This window comes from Oncorhynchus keta, chromosome 28, assembly GCF_023373465.1.
Source record: "Oncorhynchus keta strain PuntledgeMale-10-30-2019 chromosome 28, Oket_V2, whole genome shotgun sequence".
In the NCBI taxonomy this organism is placed as follows: domain Eukaryota; kingdom Metazoa; phylum Chordata; class Actinopteri; order Salmoniformes; family Salmonidae; genus Oncorhynchus; species Oncorhynchus keta.
This window is the reverse complement of record NC_068448.1, coordinates 56,015,519-56,037,957: the sequence shown is the minus strand read 5'-3', so window position 1 is coordinate 56,037,957 and position 22,439 is coordinate 56,015,519. Positions and strand designations below refer to the sequence as shown.

Below are 22,439 nucleotides of genomic sequence, written 5' to 3'. Positions count from 1 at the left end.
TGCTCGCTAACAGGGATGTAAATGAATTTGTGCACAAAATATGAGAGAAATACGCTTTTGATGCTTATGAGACATTTCTGGGATCTTTTATTTCAGCTCATGAAACATGGGAAACACTTTCCATGTTGTGTTTATATTTTTGTTCAGTGGACTTTTGAGAGAATCATAGAAACAGGAGTTTCTTGTTAATGGGATTCTGGAGATGTTTCTGAAGGCTGTGATCTCCCTCCTCCAGATATGAAGGGGTGAGTGGGGGTGAGACAGGCAGAGATTGGTGGGGGAGACATGGTTGAGGTGAGAGGTGCGGAGCGAAGGGGAGGAAACAGGAGGGAAATGGGTGAGGTATGTGTAGCGGGAGACGAGGGGGTGTGTTGGGGGGAGTCTCGGGGAATCTATCCAGCCCAATAACACAGTGATTTAGGAGAGAATTAAGCCTGTCCCCTCCCTGCAGTAAACAACAACTCAATGAGTAGTGGCTCACTGCTCACCTGAGACCTGAGACAGAACACTTGATCACCTGACTGTGTTATTGACATCGACATTCTGGGTAGATGGAGTGAAGGGAGCAGAGGAGAGAGGAGGATGGAGGAGAAGAGAGGAAGAAGAGGAGAGGGGGTTGTTTGACGCTAGCTGGCTGACATTCTTTAGTTCTATCTGGGTGTGAGCGATAGCTTCTAACCCCTGGAAGGGGTTGGAGGTTAGAGTGTTCCACTGTGGATTGTAAGAGGCAGTTACATACGTTATCCTATTCACTGAGACTCACTAATGACTGTTGTTGCCGAAACGGTTAGTCTGCTTGGTTCTGTTCCCTCTTAACTGTGGTTGTATCCCAAACTGCATCCTATTCCCTATTTTATTGCACTACTTTTGACCCAGCCTCATCTCATGGGTGTTGTTTTGTTCGTTAAAGCCTTCTTTATTAACGTGGCTTTAATCTATTTAAGAGCCTGGTATCAGAATGATATGCCGTGTCTAGCTGGTCTGTGGCCAGGTATCTGTGACGGAAGCTGCCGATTCATTTCAGTTTGATTATTCATTCAGAAATCAATTAGCCGTCGTCAGAGTGTGAGTGTGTGTGTGAGATGAATGTGGATTAATTAGGCCGTAGGTGTAGCAGTGTAGGGAATCCTGTCCCCTCTCTGTTATCTGTCTGATGTGAGTTTAGATGGCTCCCACACATTACTCTCACACAATTCATCTAATTATTGCTTTTAGTTCCTCTGCATCATCGACAGCAACTGTTTTCAGGGGAAATGGAAAGAGAGCCTGTGACACGACTTCCGCTTTAGGATGTAAACAAGGCGACGCTCCAGCTCAACTCCTCCTCTACATTTACTAGATTGGTTGAACAGTGTAAATGAGAACCTCCCCCCGACAATTTATTTGATGTAGTCAAGACCAGAAAAGAGAAATGCCACTCAGGCTACGCTAGGTTAGTTCCCCTCCATCTAATTCATATCACAGATTCCTCTCTCACTCTCTCTCTACAGCTTGCTAAACTTGGATCCAACTAGAAAAACAGCTACAGTATCTTTAGGTGATCTGTAATCATAATGTGTACATTCTGAGTATGTGACCTGACAAGGCAAGTCACTGGGCCCTATCTTATCAGGAAGTTTAGAGTGGAAAATATATACAGCATTAAACATTGAGGAAAAGGAACCTGGGAATTAAAGTAGATTTGATGCCTGTGATCTGACAACCCTCTCACTGTGGGTATGGGGATGGAATAGACTCTAGACCTTAATCAAACCCTCCTCTCATCTGGTGTGTGTGTGTGTAGATTTTAGAAAGTGCAGCGCTAGGCTCTTAGAAACTTTTTCTTCTTCTTCAACTGTGACACATGAAGGTATCAGGGTGAGACATACAGAATGACGTCTTCTGGAGATGTGGATGAGGGCATGATGAGGGCGAGGGTGAGAGAGCAGAGCTGGGGTAATGACACATGTCATCTGCATACCTGCCCCGTGTTGAGGAACACTCTTTAAAATGAAGGGGATTGTGTCACTCAAGTGGTAAGTCAGCGTGTGTGTGTGTTCATGGTCATGTGTGTGAGAGCGTGCAGATGTGGGTGGGCAGGGTATCTTTGACATTTGACAGTCTATGAGGGATAAGCGCTCACAGGAATTTGCATGAACGTATGAGAGCATGTGTGTGTGTGTGCCAATCTGCCTGTACGTATGTGTGTGCATGTGTGTCAGTGCGCACTGTAGCAGCAGTCAGTGGGGTCATCCAGGCAGCCCTCAGACACAGATCACTCAGCGCGCTTCTTAGCCGAGGTCACACCCCACCCGGTCACTTTCATTGAGCCGCCGTACCCGACCGGCCCCTCACGGCTATCACACAGGGGCCCCTGACAGCTACCATCAGCAAGTCACTAATCCCTATTTAGGCCTGGGTAAACAATGAGACTCCCCCCCCCTCCCTAATCACTCTATCCCTCATCCCAGCCAGCCCACTTCACACACACTGCTCACGCCACCACGCACGCACGCACGAGCGCGCGCACGCACACACACACACACACACACACACACACACACACACACACACACACACACACACACACACACACACACACACACACACACACAGTACAATCAGTCCCATTAGAGATTAGTAGTACAGTGTTGGATTCGCACACCCCGATGTAACACACACATACAAACACCAATGCAACACACACCAATGCAACACACACAACTCCCCTGCTTAGCGCCTCCAGAGTTCAAAAGGCCCATATGGGACAGACTGGGATTCCTGGTCAATCCCATTGTTCCTCAGGTTATCCCTTCTCTCAGCACCTGGAGTGGAGGAGGATTAGGAATCCCTAGCACACTGCCCCGACACCCTGGACCTTTACTGCTACAAGAATGCTTTTTACTCTATCACTTTTATCCTCCCTCTGTTCTTTTTTTCCCTTTCTTTTCCCTTTCCTTTCAAATGCCATATGTTCTGGTTGAATGAGACTTATCTATTGGGGATGGGTTTACACCTGCTTAGTTCCCACTGTGTGTGTGTGTGTGTGTGTGTGTGTGTGTGTGTGTGTGTGTGTGTGTGTGTGTGTGTGTGTGTGCGTGCGTGTGTGCGTGCGTGCGTGCGTGCGTGCGTGCGTGCGTAGGTCAATAGGTGAGCCAGTTCCCTGTAGGCTGCTAGTTATGTGTTGATGATATGGCCGCTCGGAAAGTCAACTCTGGAAATAGCTGTCTTCAACCCAGGTGAAAAAGGCGAAAGGGCATGTTTACAGTTCCTGGTTGTAACTCAACTCAGCCCAAGGACATGATACATGTATGACATGTAGTTAGTCATTCACTGACATGTTTTCCAGATAAGGTGGAGAGCAATGTAGATTTTGAAACCCCGCTGTCTGTGTTATACCGCCTGACAAACCTCTGGAGCTGTTATCTGGACTGTTGCTTGGCTACTTACAAACTGAGCCGAGAGAGAAGGTGAGAGAGAAAAGGAGGGAGAGAGAGGGAGAGGTTCAGTGCTATTCTGGGAAGAGAGGTTGTTTATCATACTCTTTTCTCTTTCAGAGAGAGAGAGAGTAGAGGGAGGTGAAGATGTGGTGATGAAGCGATAGAAGGAGATAGGACGTGACACAAAGTTGGCCGCTGCGTAGCTATTAGCTGTTCAGCCCTGATATAGTTGGGCAGGTGTAGATATGATATACTCCCCTACTGAGATGTTTTTCAACAGCATAAACCTTAAATCACGGCCCCGGTGGAACGCCCGGACAGGGATCAGATCGAGAATGTAATGTGCTCTAGGACCCGACGCTCTGTTGAAGACACCTTTTGAGTTAGAACACAGCTCACACCTTGTTATTTGGGTTCTGCACTTGTGCTTCCCTTCAACACATGTTCAGGGATCATCTGTAAATAGCAAGGTGGTGATGGCAGTGAAAGGATCTCGTAATAATGGTGTCATTGTGTGGAGTGCAGCTGGTCCTGCCGCACAATCGTCTGTTCTGTCTAGCTACACTATATATGCAAAAGTATGTGGACACCCCTTTAAATGAGTGGATTTGGCTCTTTCAGCCAAACCTGTTGCTGACAGGTGTATAAAAATGGGCGCACAGCCGTGCAATCTCCATAGACAAACATTGGCAGTAGAATGGGCTTATTGAAGAGCTCAGTGACTTTCAACGTAACACCGTCATAGGATGCCAACAGTTAGTCAAATTTCTACCCCGGTCAACTGTAAGTGCTGTTATTGTGAAGTGGAAAAGTCTTAGGAGCAAAAACGTCTCAGCCGCGTAGTGATAGGCTGCACAAGCTCACAAAACAGGACCGCAGAGTACTGAAGTGCCTAACGCACAAAAATCATCTGTCTTCGGTTGCAACACTTATTGCGGAGTTCCATACTGCCTCTGGAAGCAACGTCAGCACAAGAACTGTTCGTCAGGGGGAGTCATCAAATCAAATCAAATGTATTTATATAGCCCTTCTTACATCAGCTGATATATCAAAGTGCTGTACAGAAACCCAGCCTAAAACCCCAAACAGCAAGCAATGCAGGTGTAGAAGCACGGTGGCTAGGAAAAACTCCATAGAAAGGCAAAAACCTAGGAAGAAACCTAGAGAGGAACCAGGCTATGAGGGGTGGCCAGTCCTCTTCTGGCTGTGCCGGGTGGAGATTATAACAGAACATGGCCAATATGTTCAAATGTTCATAAATGGCCAACATGGTCAAATAATAATAATCACAGTAGTTGTCGAGGGTGCAACAAGTCAGCACCTCAGGAGTAAATGTCAGTTGGCTTTTCATATCCAATCATTGAGAGTATCTCTACTGCTCCTGCTGTCTCTAGAGAGTTGAAAACAGCAGGTCTGGGACAGGTAGCACGTCTGGTGAACAGGTCAGGGTTCCATAGCCGCAGGCAGAACAGTTGAAACTGGAGCAGCAGCACGGCCAGGTGGACTGGGGACAGCAAGGAGTCATCATGCCAGGTAGTCCTGAGGCATGGTCCTAGGGCTCAGGTCATCCAAGAAAGAAAGAAAAAAAGAAAGAAAGAAAGAAAAAAAGAAAGAATTAGAGAGAGCATACTTAAATTCACACAGGACACCGGATAAGACAGGAGAAATACTCCAGATATAACAGACTGACCCTAGCCCCCCGACACATAAACTACTGCAGCATAAATACTAGAGGCTGAGACAGGAGGGGTCAGGAGACACTGTGGCCCCATCCGATGATACCCCCGGACAGGGCCAAACAGGCAGGATATAACCCCACCCACTTTGCCAAAGCACAGCCCCCACACCACTAGAGGGATATCTTCAACCACCAACTTACCATCCTGAGACAAGGCCGAGTATAGCCCACAAAGATCTCCGCCACGGCACAACCCAAGGGGGGGTGCCAACCCAGACAGAAAGACCACGTCAGCGACTCAACCCACTCAAGTGACGCACCCCTCCTAGGGACGGCATGGAAGAGCACCAGTAAGCCAGTGACTCAGCCCCTGTAATAGGGTTAGAGGCAGAGAATCCCAGTGGAGAGAGGGGATTTCAGTTTCTGATTTTTGCGATGCTACGTAGATGGAAAACAGCTGTCGTTGAAACAGTTTTTGTATGTTCGTCAAAAGAGAGATCAGTGTCCAGAGTAACGCCGAGGTCCTTCACAGTTTTATTTGAGACGACTGTACAACCATCAAGATTCATTGTCAGATTCAACAGAAGATCTAGAATAAGCATCTCTGTTTTGTCCGAGTTTAAAAGTACAAAGTTTGCAGCCATCCACTTCCTTATGTCTGAAACACGGGCTTCTAGGGAGGGCAATTTTGGGGCTAAACCATGTTTCATTGAAATGGACAGCTGTGTGTCATTCACATAGCAGTGAAAGTTAACATTGTGTTTTCGAATGACATCCCCAAGAGGTAAAACATATAGTGAAAACAATAGTGGTCCTGAAACGGTACCTTGAGGAACACTGAAATTTACAGTTGATTTGTCAGAGGACAAACCATTCACAGAGACAAATTGATATCTTTCCGACAGATAAGATCTAAACCAGGCCAGAACTTGTCCGTGTAGACCAAAATGGGTTTCCATGGCCGAGCAGCCGCACACAAGCCTAAGAGTGATGTAAAGCTCACCGCCATTGGACTCTGGAGCAGTGGAAACGCGTTCCCTGGAGTAATGAATCACGCTTCACCATCTGGCAGTTCGACAGACGAATCTGGGTTTGGCGGATGCCAGGAGAAAGCTACCCGCCCGTATGCATATTGCCAACTGTCAAGTTTGGTTGAGGAGGAATAATGGTCTGGAACTGTTTTTCATGATTTGGGCTGGGCCCCTTAGTTCCAGTAAAGGGAAATCCTACCGCTACAGCATACAATGACATTCTGGATGATTCTGTGCTTCAAACTTTGTGGCAACAGTTTGGGGAAGGACCTTTCCTGTTTCAGCATGACAATGCCCCTGTGCACAAAGCGAGGTCCATACAGAAATGGTTTACCGAGATTGGGTTGGAAGAACTTGACTAGCATGCACAGAGCCCTGACCTCAACCTCATCGAACACCTTTGGAATGAATTGGAACGCCAACTGTGAGCCAGGCCTAACCGCCCAACATCTGTGCCCAACCTCACTAATACTCTTGTGATTGAATGGAAGCAAGCCCCCACCGCAATGTTCCAACATCTATCAGAAAACCTTTCTAGAAGAGCGGAAGCTGTTATAGCAGCAAAGGGGAGGCCAACTCCATATTAATGCCCATGATTTTGGAATGAGATGTTCATCGAGCAGGTGTCTATATACTTTTGGTCATGCCGTGTACATGGCTGGCTACAGGGTTAACAATGTTACCCCCCTGTGCGTGTGTCTACCTCGGACCAGGCCTGAGCTTTGTCCTGCCTTGTCCTTCCTGCCCTGTAGCCCTCTACACCCGCTCCTCCCCACCTTATAGGTTGTCCTAGTACTGTTCCTCCCTCAATAGCTGCCTCTGTACATTCTAGAATGCTGGCCCTCTCAGCCAATGACCTGAAGGCATCCCAGGAAACACTCTGACATCATCACGTCACCCCGCTACTGTCTCAGAGCTGAATGATGGCTTTGTGCAGTTTGTGTGTGTGTGTGCATGTGTTTGTGTGTGTGTGTGAGAGTAGCCAGCACACTAAAAACAAATGGTTCTATATGGAGCCAAATAAGGGTTATTTGGCTTGTAACCATAGCGGAACCCGTTTTGGTGCTATATAGGTTCTATAAAGAAATATGCTCATAAGAATCGAAATTTAACCTTTCTGGTGCTATAAATAACTGTTTCCTAAGGTTCTATAAAGAACCATTAATAAAAGGTTCCATATAGTGGGAAAAGAGTATTCCGCCATGATTACAAACCTTATTGGGGCTATATAGAACACTTTTTATGATTCTTTATTAAGGAACCTTCATGGAGAATGGTTCTGTTTAGAACCTTCCTCAATTTCAAAGGTTCATTGTAGATTATTTTGATAAATGTTATTATTGTGTTAATTCACAAGTTGAATCAGGAGTTCTATCCCTCGAACAGTTGGGGCTCCCTAAGGAGAGAATTGAGGACAACGGATCAATTTACAGAAGGCCAAACGTTAGTCTTTCACAAGAAACCATAACTGTCCATAGCCATCTATAACATGGGTTGGCATAGCACAACAGATTAAATGAACTGAAATGACATTCTCACTCACATTTGCACAAAAAGAGCTGTAAGCAAACCACGCCCCAAAATATTTGAATGAACCAACGCCCCTAAAAGAGGAACAAACCCCTTTCTGAACAGCAAAGAACCATTGAAGGGCTCAAAGGGTTCTTTGAGTCATTATGGTTGCACATAGAACCCTCACTCTTCCCAAAGAACCCTTGAAGAACCCTCAATTCTTAGTGTGTATTGAAGAGAGAGAGTGACAGGAGCAGCATACTGTGAAATAGTGCCAAGGTCAGCCTGGGGATGCTTTCATGCCTACTGGTCTCTCTTGGCCCTCTATAATGATGCCGAATGGGACAATGGGCGTGTTGTAGGACGGCTGTGGGAAGAGCCTGATCTGTGTGGCTCTGATGACTGGGGCTAGGCTAGCTACCCGTGAAGCAGCACACGACGTCCCAGACAGATCTGGGTCTGGTTGACGGGTGTTGTTTCAGTGGCACTGAAGAACAGACTAGATGTGCCTCTGCATACAGAGCAATAGAAATGTAACTATACATTCACATTGTGCAGGTGAGTTTTGCCTTCCAGAGACAGTTGGTCTTGTTGTGCTCAGACTGTAGAATGCTCTGTCGTCGGGCAGAAAGTGTACTGCATTCTCTGCAGTAACCTCTGGATTGAAACGCTGATGCAACCCGGTGAAAGGAACTGGCTCTGTCAGATGAAACCACGGTGTTGCTGGCCTGTCAATGCAATACTTAGCACAGACAATAGGATTTCACATTTCAGCAGACGCTCTTATCCAGAGCGACTTCCAGTGGCGAGTGCATGCATCGTCACATGTGTTTTCGTACTGGTCCCACGTGGGAATCTGTTCCAACAACCCTGGCGCTGCAAGTGCCATGCTCAACCAACTGAGCCACACGGGGCCATAGATGCAGGTTGTGGTTATCTCTGCTGCATAAGACTCTCAATATCGTGTTGGGTCGGCCTCAGCACTGAATCAACAGTTCACAGCGCCGTAGTGCAATTAACAACCGACTGTATATTGCTGTGTTGACAGTTTTAATGTATTCGGTTTCATTACAGAGAGTAATTGTCAAATGGACTTTTTTTTAACTCACAAGGACAGCCATATTTCTGTCAGGCAACAGTGCATTTTCATTGAAAACTCTCTGAGTTATAGCAGCGCGGGGAAATGCCTGGTCTATCTATGCCTTGTTATGCTGACAAGAAGACGGCATTCATTAATAAATATTGATGTTGTAACTTATTTATGTTGTACCGTTCTACGCCAGTTATCTCTACTCCTTCTATTGTTAGGATTCTAAATCCAGATCCCAGAAGCCACCTGGTTATCCTGCAGATAGCAACATGTTCCTTTGTAACTCCTGGAAGGTTTTACCACCATTCCAAAGAATCTCTACCATCTCTCTTTTAACTCCCTGTTCCACTAGCGTAGCGCTCCGACACGGCTGTTTTGATCTTGTGTGACAAGTGTGAGGGTTCTTGCAGACACACAGAGCAGTGCAGTGCAGAGACAGCTCTTTGATGGTTAAAGTTAATGAGGCTGTGGCTGCTTCCAATTTGGCAACCTATTCCCTGCATAGTGCACTATTCTGGTCAAAAGTAGTGCACTATATAGGCAATAGGGTGCAATTTGAGATGCACACTGGTTGTGTTTGGCTTCTCTCATTATACCTACACAGGGGGCTGAAGCTCTGCTCTACTCCTCGTCTTTGTAGCGGGATCATGTGTCTCCCGATATAGTCTAACTTTTAGTTTCTCTCTTTTTCTCCTCCCTCTCTTTTCCCTGCTCTCTCCCTCATTCCCTACCCTCTCCCTCTTGCTTCCTCTTTCCCTCTCCCTCAATCGCTCTCTCTCCTTTCGCTTGCTCGTTCCCCTCTCTCCCTCAATCTCTCTCTCTCTTTTCTCTCTCTCTCACTTTCTCCTCTCGGCCTCAATCTCTCTCTCTCTCTCTCTCTCTCTCTCTCTCTCTCTCTCTCTCTCTCTCTCTCTCTCTCTCTCTCTCTCTCTCTCTCTCTCTCTCTCTCTCTCTCTCTCTCTCTCTCTCTCTCTCTCTCTCTCCTGTGTCTGAAGTAGATAATGTAATCAGTAGAGCATGGTGAGAACAATGACAGAGTCGTGTTGCTGACGCGAAGCAGACACCTCTTCAAAAGCCACCTAATACTCTTTACTCTATACGTGACTATCTGCTTGACTGACTGACTAGAGAATAGTGCAATGCAGATAGGGGAGGGGTGGAGACGGGTGGCAGGGCTAAAAATGTACCCCTTGTCAAAGGAGAGTGCATGGCAGAGGTTGGGGTCATGGGAATGTGGGGAGGAGGTGGTTTGAGTCGGTGAGGTTGTTTGGTTTTCTGATAAGGCAAACATCTGTTTTGCTGTTTTTATCTTTGGCAGAGCTACTGGCACACAGGAGCTAGGGTAGGGAGACCATCTAATCAGTCCAGACACAGAGAGGGGAAGACAGAGAGAGTGTAGCGAGAGGGGGAGCGAGAGAGCAAGAAGCGCTCGCGAGAGAGAAATAGAGAGACTGAAGCGACAGAGAGAGAGAGAGAGAAGCGAGAGAGAGAGAGAGTATGACTGCCAGCTCAATCATCTATCCGTTGACTAGCATTGTGACTCCAAAACTGTTTTCCACTAGTGTGATGCTGCATATCACGTCTGTGGAAGATTCAGTGGCGCCACTTCGTTCTCCTTTTTCCTCATGATGAGTTAGTAGTAATGTAAGTTTACAGTGTTTTGCCTTAAGATATCAGGGCCAGTTTTCCCACGGGTCCCTTGTTTACCCATTCTCTATTTCCTATACCGTTCTCTTCATACCTCTCAGTTTGTCTCTCATGCACTCACAGGACTTGACATTTCAAATCTGGAGGCGTTTTTTTTTTTAAGTAAAACTCAGTTTAAGTCCATGTTTTTTTTACTTTGTTCAAATATGTAATATTGATATATGGAATCCTCTCTGGGTATCACTATTCATTGAAGTCCTATCCACTGTCACACTGTATGTGTCCCAATTAGCACCCTATTCCCTATGTAGTACACTACTTTTCACCGGGGTCCATAGGGGACTTTTGGTTGTCTGTCTGTGTAACGAGCCATGACAGTATGTCTGAAGGAGTGTATAGATCTGGTTCCAGTCAGAGTTAATGAATCTAGGTGGGCAGTGTCAGTGGGTGTCTCTGTTTGTCACTATCTGCCTCATGAGACCTGACACGTTTATAGAGCTGTGTGAGGCCCTAAGGGTAAAGAGATGCAGCACACACACTTTCCTACACACGCACACACACACACACACACACACACACACACACACACACACACACACACACACACACACACACACACACACACACACACACACACACACACACACACACACACACACACACACACACACACACAGTTAATCAGGATGCCCTTCATCATTAGTGGAGTTTATCAGGACGTGCAAGGAAGCATTTGGACACGGACCCAACTGTAGAGAGGCTATGGTGTCAACTTACAGTTAGTAGAGAAAAGGGAGGACATGTTCGTCCTGAAAAATGACATTTCTTCTGGTCTCGGGTTTCAAGTGAGAGGAGATCAGTGGACAAAAAGGCTCCTTAATGACAGTGTCAATCCAAAAGACAAAAAAGAGACCTTCATATTGAGGAGATTACATTTTAGTGAGCTCTGGTTTCAAACAATAGAGAGAGGGAGTATATTACGTTAACTGCTTTCATCAGTTCTCCTTGTCTCCTGGTGCTACATCAACTTATTCTTTCTACCCTATTACTCCAATGGTTTATTTCATATCATTTGCCAGATTATTTTTTCATTTCTGCGAGGGCCCGATTACCAGTCATCGGTGTCGAGACTCATGTGTCGAGACGTATTGTACAGCTAGAGATAGAGACGTCTAGAGCGTCTAGAGATAGAGATGTCTAGAGTCCAACTGCCGCTTTATGTGAAATGTGGGTCTAAAAAGTAACACTTTTTTATTTTATTTTCAGTAGTTTTTGTTTTCCACGGCCTGCTTCTTTTGTGGACAATCAGTTACTGTTTTACACCACCGGCAAAAGCTGTCGTCTCTATTCAGAGATGACACCTGGACTGCATTCATGTTCATTTTAATAGCTGGGAGTCAAAGATTATTCTTCCCCTTTTGTTGTAATGAAAATGTACTCCAACTACATGGGATTTATTTTCATTGGAATTCATTCACAGCTGAATGAAAGGATACAGGCTTACATTTAAATGATCCTGCATAATGAAGGATATAGAAACAAACATTTTACTAAGAAACTATTGGAATTATCCTGCCGTTTGAGGTCATTTTTATTAAATTGAACGTTTTTTACAGAATTCACTTTGATTTGAATAGAGGATATTTGAAGTTTTGCGTTAGTTTTCTTCATTTGGAGAAAAGTCCTTCAAAGCTTTTGACCTTGCAAACTCCCAGAATCTTTACCACTTGTCACGAAGAGTCCTCATTTTATTTCATTACGATTACACACAATTCTATATAATATACTAAGGTCAAGGTCATATAATTATTCTAAATAGCTTCCAACTCTGAATATTTAGAGGGACTCTCCAATGCAGTCTCTCGAGGTTTAATGTGGTTTACTAAGTCAAAAGTCACAAGTTAAACACTTCAATGACTTAATTTATGCAATTTACTTTTTGAATCTGTAACACGTTGACTTCACATACTTCACAAGCTTTTTTCTCTCCTTCCCCTCTCTCGATTTTCTAGGTAATTCTTAACATGTGTCATTTTCACTGCTAGCAGGCGTTTTCAGATAAGTGTCCATTTTGAAGCCCACATTGTCAGGAGGAATTATTGTGACGCTGGAGTAAATCCAGAAACCTCTTGTTGTTTACTCTCCTGTCATTTAACCCTGGACTTAAAATGTAGGTTCCCCTCCTTCCCCTGAGCAAACACCCAAGGACTTAAGAGATTGAAGGAAGAGCTCAAACTCTTCCCAAAGAAAAATAGAGGCAGAAAACTGAAGTTTGAGAAAGTGACATTTTAGTAGCCTTGCCTCCTAGGGGTGTTTTGGATTTCTAGCTAATAAACTATAAAATAAGTAACTCCACAAGTGTGTGTGCGTGTGTACGTGTGCGTGTGCGTGCGTGTGCGTGTGAATGTGTGCGTGCGTGTGTGCGTGCGTGCGTGTGTGTGCGTGTGTGTGTGCGTGTGTGCGTGTGTGTGTGTGTGTGTGTGTGTGTGTGTGTGTGTGTGTGTGTGTGTGTGTGTGTGTGTGCGTGTGTGTCTGTGTGCGTGCTGTGTGTGTTGTGTTGTGTTAAATGAGATTAAGCAGTTTACTGCTGACATGTCTATTTGTATTTTATTAGAGATCCCCATTAGCTGCTGCCAAGGCAACACAGAATGTATGATACCACCATACAACAATATAACAATGTATGTGTGTGTAGAGTGTGTGTGTCTGTACCTGTGTGTGTCTGTACCTGTGTTTGTCTATACCTGTGTGTGTCTGTACCTGTGTATGTGTCTCTTCACAGTCCCTGCTGTTCCAAAATGTGTATTTTTATCAGTTTTTTCAAATCTGATTCTACTGCTTGCATCAGTTAACTGATGTGGAATATAGTTCCATGTAGTCATGGCTCTATGTAGTACAGTGCACCTCCCATAGTCTGTTCTGGACTTAGGGATTGTGAAGAGACCTCTGGTGTAGAGGTCGACCGATGGGGTGGTTGGGTGGTTGTTTCCCTTGCTCTGCATGGATAACGCTTCGATGTGGTGGCTGTTGTCGTTGTGTTGCTGGTTCGAGCCCAGGGAGGAGCGAGGAGAGGGACGGAAGCTATACTGTTACACTGGCAATACTAATGTGCCTATAAGAACATCCAATAGTCAAAGGTTAATGAAATACAAATGGTATAGAGGGAAATAGTCATATAATAACTACAACCTAAAACTTCTTACCTGGGAATATTGAAGACTCATGTTAAAAGGAACCACCAGCTTTCATATGTTCTGAGCAAGGAACTGAAACGTTAGCCTTCTTACATAGCACATATTGCACTTTTACGTTCTTCTCCAACACTTTGTTTTTGCATTATTTAAACCAAATTGAACATGTTTCATTATCTACTTGAAGCTAAATAGATTTTATTGATGTATTATATTAAGTTAAAATAAGTGTTAATTCAGTATTGTTGTAATTGTCATAATTACAAATAAAAAACATTTTTTAAATCGGCCCATTAATCGGTATCGGCTTTTTTGGTCATCCAATAATCGGTAGCGGCGTTTAAAAATCATAATCGGTCGACCTCTACTCTGGTGGCATGTCTTGTGGTGTATGTATGGATGTCCAAGCTGTGCTAATAGTTTAAACAGACAGCTCGGTACATTCAGCTTGCCAACACCTCTTACAAAAACAAGTAGTGATGACATCAATCTCTCCTCCACTTTGGGCCAGGAGAGATTGACATGCATATCATTCATGTTAGCTCTCCGTGTACATTTAAGGGCCAGCCGTGCTGCCCTGTTCTGAGCCAATTGCACCTGACCAACTACTTAGTGGCACCTGACCACATTACTGAACAGTAGTCCAGGTGTGACAAAACTAGAGCTTGTAGGACCTGTCTTGTTGATAACATTGTTAAGAAGGTATAAACTAGAGCCTGTAGGACCTGTCTTGTTAATAACGTTGTTAAGAAGGTATAAACTAGAGCCTGTAGGACCTGTATTGTTGATAACGTTGTTAAGAAGGTAGAAACTAGAGCCTGTAGGACCTGTCTTGTTGATAACGTTGTTAAGAAGGTAGAAACTAGAGCCTGTAGGACCTGTCTTGTTGATAACGTTGTTAAGAAGGTAGAAACTAGAGCCTGTAGGACCTGTCTTGTTGATAACGTTGTTAAGAAGGTATAAACTAGAGCCTGTAGGACCTGTCTTGTTGATAACGTTGTTAAGAAGGTAGAAACTAGAACCTGTAGGACCTGTCTTGTTAATAACGTTGTTAAGAAGGTAGAAACTAGAACCTGTAGGACCTGTCTTGGTAATAACGTTGTTAAGAAGGTATAAACTAGAACCTGTAGGACCTGTCTTGTTGATAACGTTGTTAAGAAGGTAGAAACTAGAACCTGTAGGACCTGTCTTGTTAATAACGTTGTTAAGAAGGTATAAACTAGAACCTGTAGGACCTGTCTTGTTAATAACGTTGTTAAGAAGGTATAAACTAGAACCTGTAGGGCCTGTCTTGTTGATAACGTTGATAAGAAGGTAGAAACTAGAACCTGTAGGACCTGTCTTGTTAATAACGTTGTTAAGAAGGTATAAACTAGAGCCTGTAGGACCTGTCTTGTTAATAACGTTGTTAAGAAGGTAGAAACTAGAACCTGTAGGACCTGTCTTGTTAATAACGTTGTTAAGAAGGTAGAAACTAGAACCTGTAGGACCTGTCTTGTTAATAACGTTGTTAAGAAGGTAGAAACTAGAACCTGTAGGACCTGTCTTGTTAATAACGTTGTTAAGAAGGTAGAAACTAGAACCTGTAGGACCTGTCTTGTTAATAACGTTGTTAAGAAGGTAGAAACTAGAACCTGTAGGACCTGTCTTGTTAATAACGTTGTTAAGGTAGAAACTAGAACCTGTAGGACCTGTCTTGTTAATAACGTTGTTAAGAAGGTAGAAACTAGAATCTGTAGGACCTGTCTTGTTAAGAAGAAGGTAGAAACTAGAGCCTGTAGGACCTGTCTTGTTAATAACGTTGTTAAGAAGGTAGAAACTAGAACCTGTAGGACCTCCTCTGTCTTGTTAATAACGTTGTTAAGAAGGTAGAAACTAGAACCTGTAGGACCTGTCTTGTTAATAATTGCTCAATGTTAAGATTCAGTAGCTATAACAGTGTAGCCTGCAGACCTGTCTTGGGATACTATAACAGTGTAGCTACTGCAGCAATGTCTGTGGGATGCTAAACAGTGTAGCTACTGCAGGACCTGTCTTAACAGTGTAGCTACTGCAGCCATGTCTGTTACTATAACAGTGTAGCTACTGCAGCCATTCTGTTACTATAACAGTGTAGCTACTCCCATGTCTGTGGGATCTTAGTGTAGCTACTGTCTGTGGGATCTATAACAGTGTTTACTGACCATGATACTATAACAGTGTAGCTATGCCAGGTGGGATGCTATAACTTGCTCAGCTTCCACATGTATTCAGATACTATAACAGTGTAGCTACTGCAGCCATGTCTGTGGGATACTATAACAGTGTAGCTACTGCAGCAATGTCTGTGGGATGCTATAACAGTGTAGCTACTGCAGCCAGGTCTGTGGGATACTATAACAGTGTAGCTACTGCAGCCATGTCTGTGGGATACTATAACAGTGTAGCTACTGCAGCCATGTCTGTGGGATACTATAACAGTGTAGCTACTGCAGCCAGGTCTGTGGGATACTATAACAGTGTAGCTACTGCAGCCAGGTCTGTGGGATACTATAACAGTGTAGCTACTGCAGCCATGTCTGTGGGATACTATAACAGTGTAGCTACTGCAGCCAGGTCTGTGGGATACTATAACAGTGTAGCTACTGCAGCCATGTCTGTGGGATGCTATAACAGTGTAGCTACTGCAGCCATGTCTGTGGGATGCTATAACAGTGTAGCTACTGCAGCCAGGTCTGTGGGATACTATAACAGTGTAGCTACTGCAGCCAGGTCTGTGGGATACTATAACAGTGTAGCTACTGCAGCCATGTCTGTGGGATACTATAACAGTGTAGCTACTGCAGCCATGTCTGTGGGATACTATAACAGTGTAGCTACTGCAGCCAGGTCTGTGGGATGCTATAACAGTGTAGCTACTGCAGCCAGGTCTGTGGGATTCTATAACAGTGTAGCTACTGCAGCCAGGTCTGTGGGATACTATAACAGTGTAGCTACTGCAGCCAGGTCTGTGGGATGCTATAACAGTGTAGCTACTGCAGCCATGTCTGTGGGATACTATAACAGTGTAGCTACTGCAGCCATGTCTGTGGGATACTATAACAGTGTAGCTACTGCAGCCAGGTCTGTGGAATACTATAACAGTGTAGCTACTGCAGCCAGGTCTGTGGGATACTATAACAGTGTAGCTATTGCAGCCAGGTCTGTGGGATACTATAACAGTGTAGCTACTGCAGCCAGGTCTGTGGAATACTATAACAGTGTAGCTACTGCAGCCAGGTCTGTGGGATACTATAACAGTGTAGCTATTGCAGCCAGGTCTGTGGGATGCTATAACAGTGTAGCTACCGCAGCCAGGTCTGTGGGATGCTATAACAGTGTAGCTATTGCAGCCAGGTGTTACCCCAACCCAGGTCTTAGGAACCCTAGGTTGCTGATAACTGCAGGAAGGAGCCCTGGAATGGGGTAGATAAGGCTAAGCCCCTGTCTCTTTCTTTTTCACTCTGTCTATACCTCTCACTGGCTCTCTCTCTTTCTCTCTCTGTCACTTCAATATAAACTCAGCAAAAAAAGAAACGTCCTCTCACTGTCAACTGCGTTTATTTTCAGCAAACTTAACATGTATAAGTATTTGTATGAACATAACAAGATTCAACAACTGAGACGTAGACTGAACAAGTTCCACAGACATGTGACCAACATAAATGGAATAATGTGTCCCTGAACAAAGGGGTGGGTCAAAATCAAAAGTAACAGTCAGTATCTGGTGTGGCCACCAGCTGCATTAAGTACTGCAGTGCATCTCCTCCTCATGGACTGCGCCAGATTTGCCAGTTCTTGCTATTAGATGTTACCCCACTCTTCCACCAAGGCACCGGCAAGTTCCCGGGCATTTCTTGGGTGAATGGCCCTAGCCCTCACCCTCCGATCCAACAGGTCCCAGACGTGCTCAATGGGATTGAGATCCGGTCTCTTCACTGGCCATGGCAGAACACTGACAATCACGCACAGAACAACCAGTATAGCTGGTGGCATTTTCATGCTGGAGGGTCATGTCAGGATGATTCTGCAGGAAGGGTACCATATGAGGGAGGAGGATTTATTTCCTATAACATACAGCATTGAGATTGCCTGCAATGGCAACAAGCTTAGTCCGATGATGCTGTGACACACCATCCCAGACCATGACAGACCCTCCACCTCCAAATCGATCCCGCTCCAGAGTACAGGACTCGGTGTAACGCTCATTCCTTCGACGATAAACGCGAATCCGCTGGTGAGACAAACCACTGGTGAGACAAAACCTCAAATCGTCAGTGAAGAGCACTTTTTGGCAGTCCTGTCTGGTCCAGTGACGGTGGGTATGTGCCCATAGGCGACGTTGTTGCCGGAGAGGACCTGCCTTACAACAGGACTACAAGCCCTCAGTCCAGCCTCTCTCAGCCTATTGCGGACAGTCTGAGCACTGATGGAGGGATTGTGCATTCCTGGTGTAACTCAGGCAGTTGTTGCCATCCTGTACCTGTCCCACAGGTGTGAAGTTTGGATGTACCGATCCTGTGCAGGTGTTGTTACACGTGGTCTGCCACTGCGAGGACGATCAGCTCTTTAGTGTCCTAAGTTGTCATAACTGTGACCTTAATTGCCTAATCGTCTGTAAGCTGTTAGTGTCTTAACGACCGTTCCACAGGTGCATGTTCATGAATTGCTTATTGTTCATTGAACAAGCATGGGAAACAGTGTTTAAACCCTTTACAATGAAGATCTGTGAGGTTATTTGGATTTTTAAGAATGATCTTTCAAAGACAGGGTCCTCAAAAAGGTTTCTTTTTTTTTGCAGAGTTTACTTTATTGACATGTGAAGTAAAACACTAACATTGTCAAAGTAAACGTATAACAATAATCTGTGATGACGAGCAAGTAAGGTTGACTGGTGCGTGGTCCTTGATTGTATTATTTCCAGTACCATTCTTTGGTATTGTTCCATTGTCAGGAATGGCCTGCTACACTAGAATGGCCTACTCCTAGAATAGATCTTCTTAATGTGTGAGTGGATGTGGACGAGAAGAGACAAGATGTTATGTCTCTGTTCTTCCTGTGGACATGCCTTTACAACAGATCTCTCAGCTGAAGCCTCTCGTTGGAGGTGCTTGACAAACAAACTGTTCCGGTTTCGCTGTTACACCACATCCAGTTTCTATGGAAACCCCGTGCTTGCCAATGATAGACAGTATGTTTGTCATTCTATACATGTAGCTACACATCGTGATCAAAAGGATGTGGACACCTGCTTGTCGAACATCTCATTCAAAAAATCATGGGCATTAATATGGAGTTGGACCCACCTTTGATGTTACAACAGCCTCCACTCTTCTGGGAAGGCTTTCCACTAGATGTTGGAACATTGTTGCGTGGACTTGCTTCCGTTCAACTGCAGGACTATTGGTGAGGTCGGGCACTGATGATGGGCGGATAGGCTTGGCTCACAGTCGGCATTCCAATTCATCCTAAAGGTGTTTGATGGGGTTGAGGTCAGGGTTCTGTACAGGCCAGTCAAGTTCTTTCACACCAATCTCGGTAAACAATTTCTGCATGGACTTCGCTTTGTGCATGGGGGCATTGCCATGCCGAAACAGGAAACTATTGCCACAAAGTTGGAAGCACAGAATCATCTAGAATGTCATTGTATGCTGTATTGTTAATATTTCCTTTTACTGGAACCAAGGGGCCCGAACCATGAAAACAGTCCCAGACCATTATTCCTCCTCCACCAAACTTTACAGTTAGCTCTATGCATTTGGGCAGGTAGCATTCTCCTAGCATCCGCCAAACACAGATTAGTCTGTTGTACAGATGTACTCTTGGACTGCCAGATGGTGAAGTGTGATTCATCACTCCAGAGAACACATTTCCACTGCTGGTCACTTGTAGTGGTAACTATCATGTGTTCAGTTCAGATGTACTCTAGGTACGGTAACTATCATGTGTTCAATCAGATGTACTGTAGGTATTGTCATATTATGACAGCTTTCTTGATTTTGCAGAAATAAGGAGATGACTGTGTGTTTTAAAGATGCACTGCCGCCCAGAATAAGCTACTCTCTTGCAACCAGTGTTGGTTCTTTAACCAAACAACAACAGTTAATCTCAGCTCCACACAGCAGTGAACCCGTCACCACTCCGCCACATGCCATCTCCGCTTGGCCTTGTTAGCAGAATGTGCCAGTGTGATGTCACAGCCGGCGACTGCACTGTGTTTGTCCTGTTTGGCTGAGCACAGAGGGAGGTGCCTGGCCCCAATATGTCATCTCCTAGCAGGCATTTAAGACCCACGGTGGGGAGGGGACCCTAAGGAACACCTCACAGCACGCCCCCACAGCCAGCCCATGCTGCTCCCAGGTGGGGTTGAAGGGTAGGAGGGATGGAACACCCCCACCCCCGTACACTACCCCCTCCTCCCCTTTCTGTCACAGATGACCAAATCAAATTAAATGTTATTTGTCACATACACATAGTTAGCAGATGTTAATGCGAGTGTAGCGAAATGCTTGTGCTTCTAGTTCCGACAATGCAGTAATAACCAACGAGTAATCTAACCTAACAATTCCACAACTACTACCTTATACACACAAGTGTAAAGGGATAAAGAATATGTACATAAAGATATTTGAATGAGGGATGGTACAGAACGGCATAGGCAAGATGCAGTAGATGGTATAGACTACAGTATATACATATGAGATGAGTAATGTAGGGTATGTAAACAAAGTGGTATAGTTTAAAGTGGCTAGTGATACATGTATTACATAAAGATGCAGTAGATGATAGAGTACAGTATATACAGTGGGGCAAAAAAGGATTTAGTCAGCCACCAATTGTGCTAGTTCTCCCACTTAAAAAGATGAGAGAGGCCTGTAATTTTCATCAGGTACACTTCAACTTTGACAGACAAAATGAGAGAAAAAAAATCCAGAGAATCACATTGTAGGATTGTAGGACCGCCCTCACCTCCTCCCTGTAGGCCGTCTCGTCGTTGTTGATGATCAAGTCTACCACTGTAGTGTCGTCCGCAAACTTGATGATTGAGTTGGAGGCGTGCATGGCCACACAGTCGTGGGTGAACAGGGAGTACAGGAGAGGGCTCAGAACGCACCCTTTTGGGGCCACAGTGTTGAGGATCAGCGGGGTGGAGATGTTGTTACCTACCCTCACCACCTGGGGGCGGCCCGTCAGGAAGTCCAGTACCCAGTTGCACAGGGCGGGGTCGAGACCCAGGGTCTCGAGCTTGATGATGAGTTTGGAGGGTACTATGGTGTTAAATGCTGAGCTGTAGTCGATGAACAGCATTCTCACATAGGTATTCCTCTTGTCCAGATGGGTTAGGGAAATGTGCAGTGTGGTTGCGATTGTGTCGTCTGTGGACGTATTGGGCGGTAAGCAATTTGAAGTGGGTCTAGGGTGTCAGGTATGGTGGAGGTGATATGGTCCTTGACTAGTCTCTCAAAGCACTACATGATAACGGAAGTGAGTGCTACGGGGCGGTAGTCGTTTAGCTCAGTTACCTTAGCTATCTTGGGATCAGGAACAATGGTGGCCCTCTTGAAGCATGTGGGAACAGGAGACTGGGATAAGGATTGATTGAATATGTCCGTAAACAGACCAGCCAGCTGATCTGCGCATGCTCTGAGGACGCTGCTGGGGATGCCGTCTGGGCCTGCACCCTTGTGAGGGTTAACACGTTTAAATGTTTTACTCACGTCGGCTGCAGTGAAGGAGAGCCCGCAGGTTTTGGTAGCGTGCCGTGTCAGTGGCAATGTATTGTCCTCAAAGCGAGCAAAAAAGTTATTTAGTAAGTCTGGGAGCAAGACATCCTTTTCCGCGACGGGGCCTGTTTTATCTTTGTAATCCATGATTGACTGTAGACCCTGCCACATACCTCTTGTGTCTGAGCCGTTGAATTGCGAATCTACTTTGTCTCTATACTGACGCTTAGCTTGTTTGATTGCCTTATGGAGGGAATAGCTACACTGTTTGTATTCGGTCATGTTTCCGGTCACCTTGCCCTGGTTAAAAGCAGTGGTTTGCGCTTTCAGTTTCGCGCGAATGCTGCCATCAATACACTGTTTCTGGTTTGGGAATGTTTTAATCGTTGCTGTGGGTATAACATCGCAGATGCACTTTCTAATGAACTCGCTCAGCGAATCAGCATATTCGTCAATGTTGTTGTTGGACGCAATGCGGAACATATCCCAATCCACGTGATCGAAGCAGTCTTGAAGCGTGGAATCAGATTGGTCGGACCAGTGTTGAACAGACCTGAGCGTGGGAGCTTCTTGTTTTAGTCTCTGTCTGTAGGCAGGAAGCAACAAAATGGAGTCGTGGTCAGCTTTTCCGAAAGGAGGGTGGGGGAGGGCCTTATATGCATCGCGGAAGTTAGAATAACAATGATCCAGGGTTTTACCAGCCCTGGTAGCACAATCGATATGCTGATAGAATTTAGGGAGTCTTGTTTTCAGATTTAGCCTTATCAAAATCTCCAGCTACAATGAATGCAACCTCAGGATATGTGGTTTCCAGTTTACATAGAGTCAAATAAAGTTCGTTCAGAGCCATCGATGTGTCTGCTTGGGGGGGGGGAATGTATACGGCTGTGATTATAATCGAAGAGAATTCCCTTGGTAGATAATGCGGTCGACATTTGATTGTGAGGAATTCTAAGTCAGGTGAACAGAAGGACTTGAGTTCCTGTATGTTGTCATGATCACACCACGTCTCGTTAATCATAAGGCATATCCCCCCGCCCCTCTTCTTACCAGAAAGCGATGCGTGAAGAAACCAGCTGGCTGCATAGACTCCGATAGAGTCTCTCGAGTGAGCCATGTTTCCGTGAAG

General features: G+C 45.1%; 1 protein-coding gene across 5 annotated transcripts in view; it reads left to right on the top strand.

The window, feature by feature from the left end:
• The window catches only part of LOC118361156 (partitioning defective 3 homolog), a 592,408-nt gene that overhangs the window by 477,656 nt on the left and 92,313 nt on the right, over positions 1-22,439 (top strand). The gene's annotated exons all lie outside the window — the stretch shown is intronic.